Source organism: Culex quinquefasciatus, chromosome 2 (genome assembly GCF_015732765.1).
Source record: "Culex quinquefasciatus strain JHB chromosome 2, VPISU_Cqui_1.0_pri_paternal, whole genome shotgun sequence".
In the NCBI taxonomy this organism is placed as follows: Eukaryota; Metazoa; Arthropoda; class Insecta; order Diptera; family Culicidae; genus Culex; species Culex quinquefasciatus.
Genome location: NC_051862.1, coordinates 64927916 through 64943834, shown reverse-complemented (window position 1 = coordinate 64943834; position 15919 = coordinate 64927916). Strand labels below are relative to the sequence as shown.

General features: G+C 35.8%; 1 protein-coding gene across 1 annotated transcript in view; it reads left to right on the top strand.

Moving 5' to 3' along the window:
* LOC6043172 (Ig-like and fibronectin type-III domain-containing protein 1) overlaps positions 1 to 15919 on the top strand; it is a 304229-nt gene that overhangs the window by 49200 nt on the left and 239110 nt on the right. The window lies entirely within an intron of this gene.

Sequence of the window (15919 nt, the reverse complement as noted above, 5' to 3'; positions counted from 1 at the left end):
TATACGAAAAAATCCGACCTGTTGAAAATCCGCGAAAGGTGTCGCAAATCCGTACGATAAGGAAAAAAATCCGTTGGAAAAAAAAGTTGGTAGCTTTAGTCATTGGTCATCGAATTGAGTTGAGTTGAGTTGAGTTGAGTTGAGTTGAGTTGAGCTGAGTTGAGTTGAGTTGAGTTGAGTTGAGTTGAGTTGAGTTGAGTTGAGTTGAGTTGAGTTGAGTTGAGTTGAGTTGAGTTGAGTTGAGTTGAGTTGAGTTGAGTTGAGTTGAGTTGAGTTGAGTTGAGTTGAGTTGAGTTGAGTTGAGTTGAGTTGAGTTGAGTTGAGTTGAGTTGAGTTGAGTTGAGTTGAGTTGAGTTGAGTTGAGTTGAGTTGAGTTGAGTTGAGTTGAGTTGAGTTGAGTTGAGTTGAGTTGAGTTGAGTTGAGTTGAGTTGAGTTGAGTTGAGTTGAGTTGAGTTGAGTTGAGTTGAGTTGAGTTGAGTTGAGTTGAGTTGAGTTGAGTTGAGTTGAGTTGAGTTGAGTTGAGTTGAGTTGAGTTGAGTTGAGTTGAGTTGAGTTGAGTTGAGTTGAGTTGAGTTGAGTTGAGCTTGAGTTGAGTTGAGTTGAGTTGAGTTGAGTTGAGTTGAGTTGAGTTGAGTTGAGTTGAGTTGAGTTGAGTTGAGTTGAGTTGAGTTGAGTTGAGTTGAGTTGAGTTGAGTTGAGTTGAGTTGAGCTTGAGTTGAGTTGAGTTGAGTTGAGTTGAGTTGAGTTGAGTTGAGTTGAGTTGAGTTGAGTTGAGTTGAGTTGAGTTGAGTTGAGTTGAGTTGAGTTGAGTTGAGTTGAGTTGAGTTGAGTTGAGTTGAGTTGAGTTGAGTTGAGTTGAGTTGAGTTGCGTTGAGTTGAGTTGTGATGATTTTTTCTTCATTTAGATGGGATTCGAAATTCGATTTTTTTTATTGCATATCTCTTATTTTTTAGTATGACTGTTTTCCAATTCTTTTTGAACCTATTAAAATATTTGTACCAATCATTAAAAATATATAAAGAAAAATCGATTGACAATACCCTTCATCTCCTAGATATCTCCAATCATCCTGCCATAAAACGATCACTCCAAGCTCTTTGTTTTATTTTCCCTTTGCTTGAATCTCACCTTTCCAAAAATCTTCAAAGACGTGTCTCAAATACCTGGCACCGGTGACGATTGGAAAAGTTTTCTGTCCTTGTTCTGGCAAAAAAGAAGAATAAAACGTCCCAACCAGGCAAGATTTCGTTCGTCTAGAGAGAGAGCGCAAGGTGGTTTCGCAAGAAGAGTCAGCGAACCATAAATTTAATGATGTGATAATTTATCATATTTATTTCCACAGTTTTCCCTGCCAGGAGTCTTTCTTGCTCACGTGCACATTCAAGCTCACACACACTCTTACGAGCTCAGTCAGGTTTGTCAGATGTGATTGTGGGTGTGTGTGTGGGTGTGGCAGGGAAATGTAAGCTGTGAAAAATATTTTCCACTGGGACGAATTCCAGTCATTACTCTTGGAGCGTGCTTAGCTAAAAACGCCGTTGATGCTGGAGTGGAAGGAGTGGAAGGAAATGTTTTTGGTAAAATCGTGGCAAAATGACTGTGGTGAGACGTGAGATGATTTGTGTTTCTGCCTGAACTAAGGGAAATATTTGGTTTTGATAATTAAAGTTGGAGTTTGATGATTTTGCATTAAAAAATTTCGGATAGCGTGGATAACTACAGAATTGTTTATTTTATTGAAAATTTTCCAATAGCAACAGGTTTTTTTTAACTTAAATAATTGGTAAACGTTTGGAAAAGATGAGGAATCTTGAAATTGTACAAACACCCTACAAACTTTTGCCTTAGTTTTATTTACAAATAAACCTCCTATCTTTAAACATCATCCCACCCTCTTTTCTAATAGAATTTCGTAACGACCAAAGTTTCGAGGCGATAAATCCCGTTCCATGAAGTGGCCACCGAACTCAAGTGTCAGTCCCACCCCGCTTATTTCCCCTTAAAAAGGAGATCCACTGATACAGAAAAACCCACTCTCCAACCCCCGAAAAAGTATTCAATTTCCACCAAGTTTGGCTTTTGACCCCGATTCCTAACAAAGTTCGTCTAACTTTTCCGGACCAATGCAGCTCGTTTAAATCCTGCGAGTGGCGCTTCAACGTTAGAGGGAAGGGGTGAAAATCACAAGAAACTAATTGAATTAAAATCGGGTGAAATTAAAATGGCAATTAAACAAAGTGCAGTTGATTTGCGCTGCAGCGTTGCTCAGCTGGACACATACTTGGGAATCGACCGGACAGTTTTACGCCAAACTCAGCAGATTCGTTCCGAGCAGTTTAATTAATTGAACTTTTCTCTTTTTCCTCTTTTTTTTTGCAGATTCCATTGTTGAGAGGAAGGATCAACTCCATCTGGTAAAAGCTGACTTTTAATTAAAAAGTATCAACATTGAAAAAGTGTTTACAAATAGTGCAAATTTTGTACAAACTGATGCATGTTCGCATTAAGGATTGGCTTCCTGCCACTCCACTGAACATCTGTTTCATTGAAACAACAAACACAAAACAAAGCAAAAAATCGCAACAATAAGCCGTCAGTACCGAAAAAACTAACAATTTTCAAACCACCCTTCCCGCAAAAGGTTGTCCGAGCGCGTAAGCAGCAAAGCTATACACGTGCAATCACGCGTGTGATCAAAACCACTCACGCTGCAACCACTGCTGCTGCTGCTGCTGCCACGTGGAATTCTGTCCGAAAGCTCTCGTCGATGGTTTTGTTTATGGTTGGAACAATGTTTGTGTGTGTGTCCGTCATGGCCACAGAGTGCATTAAAATTGAATGTGTATACCATTTTTAGTTTTGTTTTTCTTGGGTGGCAAATGTCATGAGCTCCTCATTTACAGGAATGAAAAAAATGTTTTAAAAGTTAGATGATTCGCAAAAGATTAAGTAGAGAGCTTTAGTCTAGATATCCTAGAAATTCTCTGAAAAAAATGAAACCATCAGCAATTGATAAAAAGATTTTTTTTAAAACCCCTGGAGTGGCCACATAATATTTGTATGTTTCAGAAAAGTAAGTCACTTTTTTTTTGTCTGTCTTATTTAATGTTTTTGCTGCTAATTTTATTATTGTTTATATTGGAGCAATTCCAGCTCAAATTATGAATTTTTCAGGTACTTTTGTACCCGACCCTCTCCGATTTCAATGAAACTTTGTGGATATGTTATCCTAGGCTTATATAAGCAATTTTGTGTATAAGGAGCCAATTGCACTTGAAAATGAGATTTGAGAAGGGCGTAAGTTTTTTAAATATTTTTGTATTTTGTAATTTAAAAATTACTGTATCTTAATGCCGTTGCATTGTATCAAAAGTGGTCAAAGACAAACTTGTGGGAAAATGGACGGCTTTTCTGAAAAAATACACTGAAATAAAAATACACGCCACTTCCAGGAGATTTTTAGATTTTAAAGTTTAAAAGTTAAATTTTATGGTGATGTCACGATTTTTTTACGTTCACAATTTTTGAGCCTAAGATATTTCAAAAAGACTCAGTACGAAAATCATTTACTAACACTGTTTTTTTTTTTGAAAAGTGGTTTTAACGTCAATATTTTCAAAAACAGATAGTGAAAATCGATTCTCCAGACAATTTTACATGTTAGTCTCCATATTGACCATTGTCCTTTTTCCAATCATTGTGAAGATACGAAAAAAAAACAATAGGTTTTTTGATGGTTTTTAGCCATTTCTGTATAACAGACTTGATTTTTCAGTCTCGTAAATATACAAAAAATATAAAAATTTAAATAACAAGCCATAGTCTCAACATTTGAATGAAAAAGACGTTTTAAAGTAGTTGTAATGTTTTGAAAACATTATTTTTAACAAAATATAAGATTTCAAGACAACAAAAATTTTAAGAGAAAAAAATATTTATTTCGGTATTGTACATCGAAAATATCCAAAAATTCAAAAGGATTTTGAATAAATGCATTTCAAATTGATTTCAGCTGGTTGCATAAAAATTTCAATTGAAATTCTGAAGTATTTTAGCTTTTTTAATAAAAAAAAAATACATTCCAGACTTGATTATCCGAAGGCCTTAGAAAAATGTCACGTCAGATAATCGAATCACAAAAACATTTTTTTTTTCGTTGTCTAATTTTTGATGGTTGAGTTGAAACCCATAAACAACTCTAAAATGATTTTGAATTTTTAAGTCCAAAATGGCGGCTAAAATATCGGTAATAACAATTTGAAAAATTGTATATTTTTATTTAAAATACAATCAAACATTCATATTTGACTAAAATGGGGTTGCAGAACTAGAATTTGATGTTACTAGTAAGAAAATTAAAAAAAAATGCGAAAAAAGCCATCAGATAATCGAACTTTAGATAATCGACACTTCGGATTATCGAGGCTTCGGATTATCGAGGCTTCCGATTATCGAGTCTGGACTGTACCTACATATACATATATCGCTCCTAAAGTTTAATTCAGATCCACACTACCTCCTTTTGCCCTGATATACAGTGTAAACTAACAGGATATCGTTTCAATAAAATTACAATTACAATTACAATTATAAAAATAGTTTACAAAACATTTGAAAAATCCAGAAACATAGATAAAATTTTAAATAATTTGAGAATCTTTTAAAACTCAAGTTAATCGAAGGTTCTACGAATCTGAAAACAAGAAACTCAAAAATCATGAATCAAAATAAAAATAAATTAAAATTGACTGATTGAAACGACTTTTAAATGACCATAACTCATTTACCGTAGAGTGCCCTGGAAAATGACCTATGCCTTCACAAGCAGAAAACTGTTTCTGAGCCTGAAGCTGCTAAAAAATGATTTTCATGCAAAAAATACATTTTAAATCGCTAATTACTTTTCAGGATCAATTTGTACAGCTATGATATGTTAGCCACTGTTGAAGAAGAAGAAGAAGAAATCTTTAGTTTTTTCAGCGTTATAGCTGTAGCGGCAAAATTAAAGAAGAAACCCTCTAATGTTTTTACATATTTGGAAAGATAATTGATTTTCCTACAAAGAAATGTCATGTCGAATAAAAAAATATCGTACATGTGCTTCCCCTGAAATGAAAATGTAGCGTGACGGGACAACATCGTAAAACTGGACTTCTAAAAGGCACACTAAGACAATCGCTACAGTATTGCCAGCTTATTTTTTTAAACCACATTATCACAATTTAAAAACGAATCTTATGCTCCTTGAACTGAACGAATTGGTAGAAATTTTAGTTTTTCAAGCCATTTCTTTGCGTGACGGGACAACGAAAGGAGTAGATTTATGAAAAAAATCCTCTCGCATTCAATGGCTTGCCGACCTTGTTTGGTCAATATTTTTTGTGCTTGAGGTAAGAAAACGCATTTAAAGATCATTGCAATATTCAAACCATAATAAAAAATAAATTTTGCATCTAAAAAATCATATTGAAAATTGAAAAAATTAATAGTTTTTTTTTTTCATTTTTTCGATTTTTTCAATAAAAAAAAAACAATCTCGAGTAACAATCTCGAGTAACAATCTCGAGTATCAAATGTTGACCAATTTTGTTCATATTTGGTTCATAGTCTTGAAACAACCCTTAAAACAATATTTAGCTCCTGGTGCAAGGTTTTGATACAAAAATGTCCCATATTCTGGGCACCCTGAGTCACAGTAATGAATCCTATGTGTTGCCTTCCTCACTGATCTAAAACATATTTCTAGATCTTTTGTGTGACAAATTTTTGGTAAGGATTGAGGAAGACACCAACCACAAGTTCATTTGTAAATAAGATGATTAAAATTAATTATCTGATCAAGACATAACAATATCCAACATTTAGTGATTTTTAAAACTTACTTATTCTCCTCTTAGGTGAACGCACATAAAAATCAAACTTTTTTCTCCCTTCATTGCTCTTCATTTTTGTTCAATACGCTTTTTTTTCGCTACATACTTCCACCCCGTTTGATTCAATGTTCACTCGACCTAATACCCCGTCTAAGCTTTTGTCCGCGTCTGTCTGGTACCGGAAAGCTACCGGTTTTTTTTTCGAGTGTGGCAGGAAATATATGGCCGGAGCCGGGTTGAGCTTTTTACCATGTTTCTGCAGCACCACACCACCGTACAGATGTTCCGTCCATTTTGAGCGATTTGTTCGGTTTAATCGGCGAACGTCACGCGAACTGGCCGCCGTTTGCTGGTGGTGGTTTGTCTGACTGTCTGTGTGTGTGTCTGTGGAGTTAGTGTGATGAAACATTGTAACGGCACACACATTGTCCCAGGCCGCGTTCAGGCGCAATGCATTTGACTGCAATCGGGGTCCTCGGAAAAGGGGTTTGCGACTAAGCTGGAAATTGAGTGGAAATGACTGTTTGTGGTGGGAAAATTATTTTCGTGTGCCGAGATCACTGGAGGGGGTCGATTGGATTGAATCTGAAATTGATTGCTGTCTGCGGTCGGGGCGTAAGCCGGAAAAGGGATTGTAATTAATAGAATGGGCATTTAAATTAAATTCTAATTTCCGTTCACGATGGGATTCTAATCATGGTTGGTGGGACCCGAGCAGGTGTGAATAACACGGGAATCCCAAATTTTGGTATTACTTGGGCAAATAACAGGGTCCAAAATGCCCAGTAATAGATGGTAAAATACCATTAAATCATACCAAAGTCTTGTATGTGGAAGGGCACAACAGTACCAAACCATGTTATTCCAAGGTTAAAAAAATACCACAAAATAAAAACATTTCAATACTAAGTTGAGGTCTTCTGGATTTTTGAACATTGCTTGAATACCAAGACTTGGTATTGCCATGGTTTTTTTTAGATATTCCCACGCCCTTGGAGCATCAGATTTTGGTATTCCTGTGGTCTTAAACACACATGATTCTGGTATGATTTCATGGTATTTTACCATCTTTTACTTGGCAAAATTTTGGTCGCTGGTATTTGCACAAGTAATACCAAAATTTGGTATTTTTATGCCAGTTAGTGACAATCGGAAATGATCTCCTTATGCAACAGCAAATCTACTCACCTGATGATTCCATGTTGTTCTAAGTGATATTCTTCACAACATCGAACTCATCTGTCATTGATGAACGGCTTATCTTTGAAGTTCTTGAAGCTTCTGAAAAATAACAAGATTAAAAAAAATGTTTTTAAAATGAAACTGAACTGAAAATCACCAAAATTCAAAAATTTGTCGATTGACTCGTTTTTCAAATATTTGGTTATCCCGATTTAGAGAAATTTCAACGATTTAAAAAAATCTTAGAGGGTAGAGAAATTTGATAAAACACTTTAATACAAAAATATGATAACGGATTCGGATATAAGATCGCATTATGAATGTCAAAACTGTGTTATTTGATGAATCCCAACATCAACTTTCATTTAAAGTTGGTTTGAACACTGTAGTTAATTCCAAAACAATTAAATACAATAAAATTATAAGTTTCCCAAAAATGCGAAACATTTCACTTGAAATATTTCATAGGCGTTCGAAGCACCGGGAAGGCAAAGCAGAAATTTATGGTTTTCATTTCCTCAAATTCTAGCAAATTTTTATATAAACTATCGATTGTTTTGATGTTAACAGCTTATTTGAGACCTAAAGAATGCCATTAACTAACATTTCAGTCCAAATTTGTGCGATTCATAAGTAAAATCGAGTGTCCGGAATTCGAAGCAAAAGTGTCCGGATTTCGAATCAGCCTTTATCAGTGTCCGGGATTCGAAGCACAACAAGTCATTTTAATTTTAAAATTCTGATGAAAAAGTGTTAGAAAAGGCATATTTGGCATGCATTTTCTTGAAACTGACTGTTTATACTACATCCTGATGATATTTCTACATTTCCAACTTATTATAAGATTTTTTGCCAGCTATAACAAAATTAATATGCTACTAAGTGTCCGGATTTCGAATCATGACGTTATCCTGGCTTAGAAAATTTTCCACAATTTCAAGTCATTTCTTTAGGGGGTATATCAAAAATGTTTAAAATCAAGCTTGAAATTTTCGGTTCTTAATGAAAGCATTCGATTTGAGACATCATTTTAGCGCAAAATTAATTATTTTGTCAAAATTGGTCAAAATTTTCCCATAGTTCAGAGGAATTTGATAAAACATTTTAATACCAAAATAATGCCAAAATGTGGTGTCCAACCATTGACAAATTCTGCAATTTTGTAATATTAAAGCAATACCTTAAAATGGTATGAAACCAAATTTTTCTCTTGCATAATCCCTAAGACAAATTTTAAAGGGTCCAGGAATACCAAAATTTGGTATTGATACCAGAGAAAGGTATTATTACATATTTCCCTCGTTATTTACCCATGCTCGGGGAGCGATTAATGTATGCTAAAAATGTTGAACTCAAAATCTAAAATAAAAGGAATTTGTAACAAAAACTATTTCATCTAAATATCTTTTCAGTCATTCAACCTTTTTGAACCTATGAAATCTCTTGAATATCTCCAATACTCGAGTTCTGATGACTCTCAAGACTCCCAAATCTTTTTGAATAATCAAATCTTTGATATCTCTGCATTTGGTTTTGAGAACTAAGAACATGATTGTTGTTGAAGTTTTCTATCATTTTATAATATCTCAAAATTCAAATGAATTTACCATAACATTTTGCGAGAATGATAATGTTGAACCGCATTTCAAGTAGGGTAGAGTAACGACTAGTATGATCAATAAAGAGCTTTAAACACCTTCATTATGTTTCAGTATGCAAAATAATTTAATTATCTGCTCACACACACACACACACACACACACACACACACACACACACACACACACACACACACACACACACACACACACACACACACACACGTTGCAAACAAGGTAAAATAATCGCCATTATTTTAAAGGATGCCATTCAGAAACTGGTTATTGTTATGGACGCGTTGAATTATTAATTTCAGGACACGTCGTTAACGGGACAGGTGTCATTACATTCAAATGACACCCACCCTGCTCATTTATTTGCAAACTAAGCATTTTAAGTGCGAAAAAAAAACAAACCCCTGAACGCAGAGTGCGATTAGCTGATTATGCTAAAGTTTTGCGTTATCGAAAACAATAAACAGTGTGTAATTGTGTAACGAGTGCCATTGTGCAACCTCCCCCTCGGGGGGCAGGAGGCCCATTTTCAGGGGTGGTGTGTACTAAATGTGAGAACCGCCAACGCATGTGAATGCTTTTTATGTTCGTGCTGCTGACTTTGAACTAGCAATTTAAGTGCGCTACAAAATGCGTGCGTATCAAAATGAGCAACTCGTTGTAACAAGAGAGGCAAGAAAAAAAGCACACACATAATACCTAAAACGCTTGTCACGGATATTAGCAAGTGGTAAACATTCGCTCACACGTGGGCTAGCATAATCAGTTGGCGGGGGAGGGAGGGGACTCAACATAACAAGCACCCACGCCCACATCGAGGATGATGATGGAAATGACGTTCACTGCCGCCACCTTGCTTCGCCCACGTGTGCAGGTTTCCGCATGTTTTTGCACCCGTTTATGGTGGATTGGATGGAAAGGTACTGCACGCCGGTAATGGTCGTTGACTTGGGCTTCAAGTGCCGGGGCGCTTGTGATGTATGATTTGCACATCGAGTGGCGCTTGGCGATATGGTGCTTCCGCGAGGAGTGTTTTCGTTTGCCACGATTAGCACTTTTTGCTGCTGTTTTAAATATCATTAACTGATATGTTTTTGTGTGGGTCTCGTGGTGCAGGGGTAGCGGCTTCGGCTGCCGATCCCGATGATGCTATGAGACGCGGGTTCGATTCCCGCCTTATCCACTGAGCTTCTATCGGATGGTGAAGTAAAACGTCGGTCCCGGTTTCTCCTGTCTCGTCAGAGGCGCTGGAGCAGAAATCCCACGTTAGAGGAAGGCCATGCCCCGGGGGGCGTAGTGCCAATAGTTTCGTTTTCGTTTTTTAACTGATATGTTTGATGAATATTTAACTATATGATTTTTTTTCAATTTTTAATTCATTTATTGATGAAAATAAAAAGTTAAAGGTTTAAAGTTAAACGAAACCGGTATCTTTTCATCGCTTAAAATAAGAGTACTGAAATGTACTTTTTAGAATCTATCTGAGTGCTCGGTAAACGTAATACTTTTAGATACCGTAAACTGGGGTGACTTTGATAGCCCGGGTAACATTGATAGAAATTTGATTTGGCCACTAATTTTGATACATCCAATGTAACAGTCACATTTATGCATATATGTTCGATAATAAGCTATCCCTTAATGCTTACATACTCAAAATTCTCAAAAATGTTTAGATATTAATTTGACGGACATTTGAAAAACCTATCAAAGTCACCCCGGGCTATCAAAGTCACCCCAGTTTACGGTACTATTTTGGAGATTGACACTTATCTTAACACAAATAACTTGCGAGCAGGGAAACAATAGTTGCACTGCAAAATTTAATTTAAATGGTTTTTTTTCTGGAATTGGATAAAACAGCGATTCCCCACGAAAACAGCATGATTCGAAAAAAAAGTTCTCCGATCGGGCTCAAAATTTTTCTGGGGGATCCTTGGCCGAAATAATTCGACCCGTATTTTTTTGTTTGGCCATTAGGGTGACCTACGCCGTGTTGGGGTGGTCCGAAAAATGGCAATTTTCATCGATTTTCGCAAAAACCACTTTTTTCAAAAAATCATATCTCCGCGCCATTTCATCCGATTTTAGCTGTTCTTGACGCAAAAGAAAGGTGATTAGTTTGGCTATTTGGGAAAAATAGTAAGAAGTTTCGAAAATCTAGCTTAATATTTCAAAAGGTCATATGAAAACTTAAAATGCTGTTTTGAAGGTCTCGGGACCAAAGAGCCTATGTCTGAAAATATTTTTATCGGATTCCTCGGAAAATTTCACTTAACATATCAAAAAATGGTGAAGTTATGTTTTCGATACTCTGAGATACGATTTTTTGAAAATAAAAACTGGGTTTTTCGACGCGCCACGCGCAAAAATTGGAAAATGACGAAAACGGGAAAAAATCGACATTTTTCACTAAAACTGCGATAACTTTAAAATTTCAGCGATGACCTATACATGTTAGGGTACTAAAATTTTCGTAATTAAAAGACGCAACTTTTGGTACCATAACATCTAAAGGTCTTCGCTGAAATTTTAAAGTTATCGCAGTTTTAGTGAAAAAAAGTCGATTTTTCCCCGTTTTCGTCATTTTCCAATTTTTGCGCGTGGCGCGCCGAAAAACACAGTTTTTATTTGAAAAACTGTGTACAATTCGTTGTAAAGCTTGTTTTCTTGAGCACTAATCATATTTATCTAACTTGAGATACCGTACCGTTCCTCCTTTGTGGGTTTTTGGTCAATATAGCAAAATCGTTTTCACAGAAAAATGCCGGAAATGATTCAAAACTTGAAGGCATCATCCTATTACTTCATCTTGTAAAAAATATTGACATTTTAAGTCCTACGGGGCACCAGAGCTGGTTCCAATTAGTCACCAATCTACATCAACTTAGTTTCGGTGCCCTAAAGGACTGGACCATGTATTTTTTTAGCAGGAGGATATATTAGGACGATGCCTACACGTTTTGAATCATTTCCAGCATCATTCTGTTTTTAAAAAAAAATTAAACCATATTTTCGACCTTATGACAGTTGAAAATATAAAAAAATGTGGTTCTTTTGCAAATGGATGCATCAAATTTGATCAATTCTACTAAAAATTATAAGTTTATAAGAAAAAATTTAGTAGGTGTAGACATGTCAGCGATCTGCAGTTCTAGCCAAAACTTCTAATGTTGGCGCGTCCTTGTGCAACATTTCAGAGAATGTTGGTGCTCTGTCCCTTTCAATTAACCAAGCGTAAATGGCGCGGTGGATACGTGTCGGATCAACAACCAAGAAGAGGATGGTTCAACCCTCGTTCTGTTATGTTGTTTTTCTGCAATACATTCAAAGAGCCGTCAGTAATGTCGGTAATGGGCAAAATTGTCATAACCCTATATCGCAAATTGATTGTACTGGAATTAAATATTTTTGCAAATAATTAAAATATAACGTTTTGAAATTGTCTTTAAATAAATGGAAAATCGAGCACTTTTTCGTTTCAAAATTGAGGGACCATCCATAAACCACGTAGACACTTTTTTGGGAATCTCGACCCCCTTCATGGACAAATGAGACTAATAAGTCGTTTGTCACAAAATCCCCTTAAAACAAGCAATATCTTAATTACTTTAGGGACCATCCATAAACCACGTGGACACTTTGGGGGTATGGCGATTGTCCACGCTCCATACAAAAAAGACGTGGACAATCGCCATACCCCCAAAGTGTCCACGTGGTTTATGGATGGTCCCTAAAGTAATTAAGATATTGCTTGTTTTAAGGGGATTTTGTGACAAACGACTTATTAGTCTCATTTTTTTTCATTTCATTTAATTTATTTCGTTGTTCAAGCATTACATGTGTGAAGTTACTATCCTAAGTTGAGATGTGGACTACCTTTCAACAGCTGATTAATTTAAAGTTGGGAACAGATTTTGCGGGTGCTTAAGGAATCGAGTAAATCTCCTGATGGAAAAAGTTACAAAATAACCTTCAAAATAGCTTATAGATGAGGGATAGTTAGAGGAAATGAGAGTCTCATTTCATTCTTTCAAAAGTTAGATTATCGAAAATATATCCCGATTTCCCATTGCACAGTAATCCGAATCGCAACATCAAGTGGAAAATGATTTTTTCGGAAAATTGTAAAGTTTTGCAGCTTTTGTGTCTTCAGACTTGTTACAAATGAAAGGGGCAACTTTTGGATTGGTTGAAATTTAGGGTGGTTTTGAAAATCTAACTTTTCAGGAACATTTTTGGAATTTTATATTGTCTTCTAAAAAGCTGTTGGAAAGTTGTGGGTTTGATAATCCAAGAAACTTTGTAGAATACAACAAAATTTTATCTCGTAATCTACACTTTCAACGAATAAATTAATAGAAAGCATCTGAGCAAACCCTCAAATATTTTTTTTTAACGTGGCAATTCAGGGTGAAGTTTTAGAAAAAAGTGATACACTTTTAAAGCTCTAAAAAACAAACATCAATTTGAACTTAAGGGTCAAGAGTTACAGCCATTTTGGTGTAAAAAGATGCAAGCAAATTTTTATGTGCCAGGTTGCATTCGAATATAGATAATAGATTACCAAGATTAATTTTGATTTATAATATATAATTGCTTGGATTAGCAAGCCTATCAACTTTCCAAAAGACAAAAAATATCCCAAAAATTTTCTTGAAAAGATAGATTTTCAAAAGCATCCTAAAGTTGCCTCTTTTATTTGTAACAAGTCTTCTGAAGACACCAAAAGTCCAATACTTCATAAAATTTCTGAAAATCAATTTTCCACTTAATTTTGCGATCTGGACCACTGTGCATTGTTGAACATAAAACAAAAAAAGTGCTTCGTTCTTCTCAAAATTGGAGTTGGGGTCCTTTGGTCCAAATAACACTGACTTATAAAAAAATACAGAACTAACTGCGCAGGCTCAACTCGAGGGGATGCATGAAGGTTGGTTTCCCAAGAAGCACGTGCATTTTGAATTTTTCAAAAATATTTAGACTGAGCCGAATAGTGAGTTGATTGTGGACGATGGAGTGCGCGCTTGCCTTGCCGGAATATTCCTGTGTCGAGCGTAATTTTTCAGTGATTAGTGTTAATTTTGTGATTCAATTTGGATTGCATTTATTGTTTTGTGATTTTAAAAGCCCTTCCTATATCATCGTTGATCAGAAGGCACGGTGTCGGGTAAATTGTGCATTATTTTTTCGAATAATTTGTAAAATTTTCATGGTGAAGAACTTGTTTACATGTATTAGATATTAAAATAACTGTGTGTGAGTATTATTGTGTGTTAACTAGAAAGACCTTCCCATAGTGAGGTTGCTCGGAAGGCTCGCCGACGGGTCTATTATGAAAGTCCTCCCCATAGCATCATAGCTCGGGAGGCATCAATAACCAATACCTAATCCGGCTAACAGAAAGAAAAGAAGGTCGAAAGGCACGTTGATGGTTGAGTTCGTCGGGTTTGTCGCGTTACAAAATTAGTTTGGTGCAGCTTGGAGGGCTTGACGTCGGGTGTTTATGTGTTAAGTCCTCCCCATAGCATCGTAGCTCGGGAGGCATCGAAAAGCCAATACACAAAAATGATGTTAATATTCATCAGAAAATGGTGACAAATTTTGTGTCAAAAAAGGTGTAATATTATTTACATCATAAAATGATGAATTTACATCAGTTTCTGGTGAATATTCATCAGGTTCACATTTTTACATTTTTTTGGTAATATTACTCAAAAAAGAGGTTATATATGATAACTACAAACGTCGATATGTCTGAAAATATTTTTATCTAATTCCTCGGAAAATTTCATATAACAAACTCGAAATTGGGAGAAATGACGAAAACGTGAAAAATCAACTTATATCATAAAAAAAATCGATAAGTTTAATACATTATTTAATGAAAAATTGTTGATACTCAAAAAATTTTTTTTTTAGTACGCCATCACATCGGGCGCCAAAATCGTCACCATATCAGGCTGCAAAACATTGAAAACACGTCTTTTTTTGAATGTTTAAAAATGAAAAGGGTCGTACCGTCCCTCCGTCACGAGATATCCAAAAAATGGAGCTCGGATTCGTAATCAGGGACAAAAATTACCCCATAGGACAAAGTGTCGCTGTATGAGTTGAGGGAGAATTTATCATTTGTTTTTTTTTTGTTATTTCAATTAAAAATAAATAAAGTTCGTTATGATGGAACTTGAAATAGAATTGCATTAAGATTTCTTCAAATTGAAGACAATCAATTAACTTACCATTTAAACACTCTTTTTGACTATCATTTACCAACCCAACTGACCACTTTCCCATTACCACCCACACCAGTCGATTGTAATTTATACAATTTAAAAATTTACAAGTTCACTGGCACGCACAAACCATAAACCGGCGTGCATAATTACATAACATTCGATGCCGGTTGGCTAAAAGCCAGTATAATGCAGTCGAGAAGAAAAAAAACTTTAAACAATTCGCACATCACAGCCCAGCCCCGCAACAACAGTTTTGTTATGATAACTGGTTGGATGATGGCGCCAAAGCGAAACAAATTGTGCGGGGGTGCGACGATGGGTGCGAAAATGAATGGTTTAATATGTATGCGCTCAACGCTATCGTGAGTCGATTTGTTGTGTGTGTTCACTTCAATTATGTTGTGAGTGGGTGGTGGATGGGCCAGCGAAAGGTATTTTAATTGAATAATTGTGTTTGATTTTAAAAGCTACCTTTTGATTGATGAAAATTGAAAAGGATCGGAAAATGATTGAGCTTAGTTTATTTTTTTTTAAATGATATTTTTCTGCTTTATTCATTAGCAAAAAAAATCTGTACAAATAAAAAAAAAGTTATGGGAGAAATACATTTGTTACGCTAAACTAAATAATCTACATGATTTGTCTCACAGTTTTTCACGAAATTGAGCACAACCATCTTAAAATTAGCCTTTGAACCGTGAGAAACTTCACCCTTTAGCCAAACATCTCAACCCACATAAAAACCTCCCGAAATCACTTTTTCACCAACTCTGTCTCTCTTGCCAAGTGTCGATTTGGCGTAATGTTAGCATAAGGCGTACAGGTGTCGACACCCTTATGCGTGTGAGTGTGTGCGTGGGCGATGATTTTGGTTGGGTGTAAAGTGCCACCCCCTTTCCGTTACGCCCGACCGACTTTTGGGGAGCAAAAATGAAAGAAGAAGAAGAAAAAAACGCCGCTCGTAACAATGGAAGAAATGAACCGTAAAATAAACTGTTATCAACACTCCA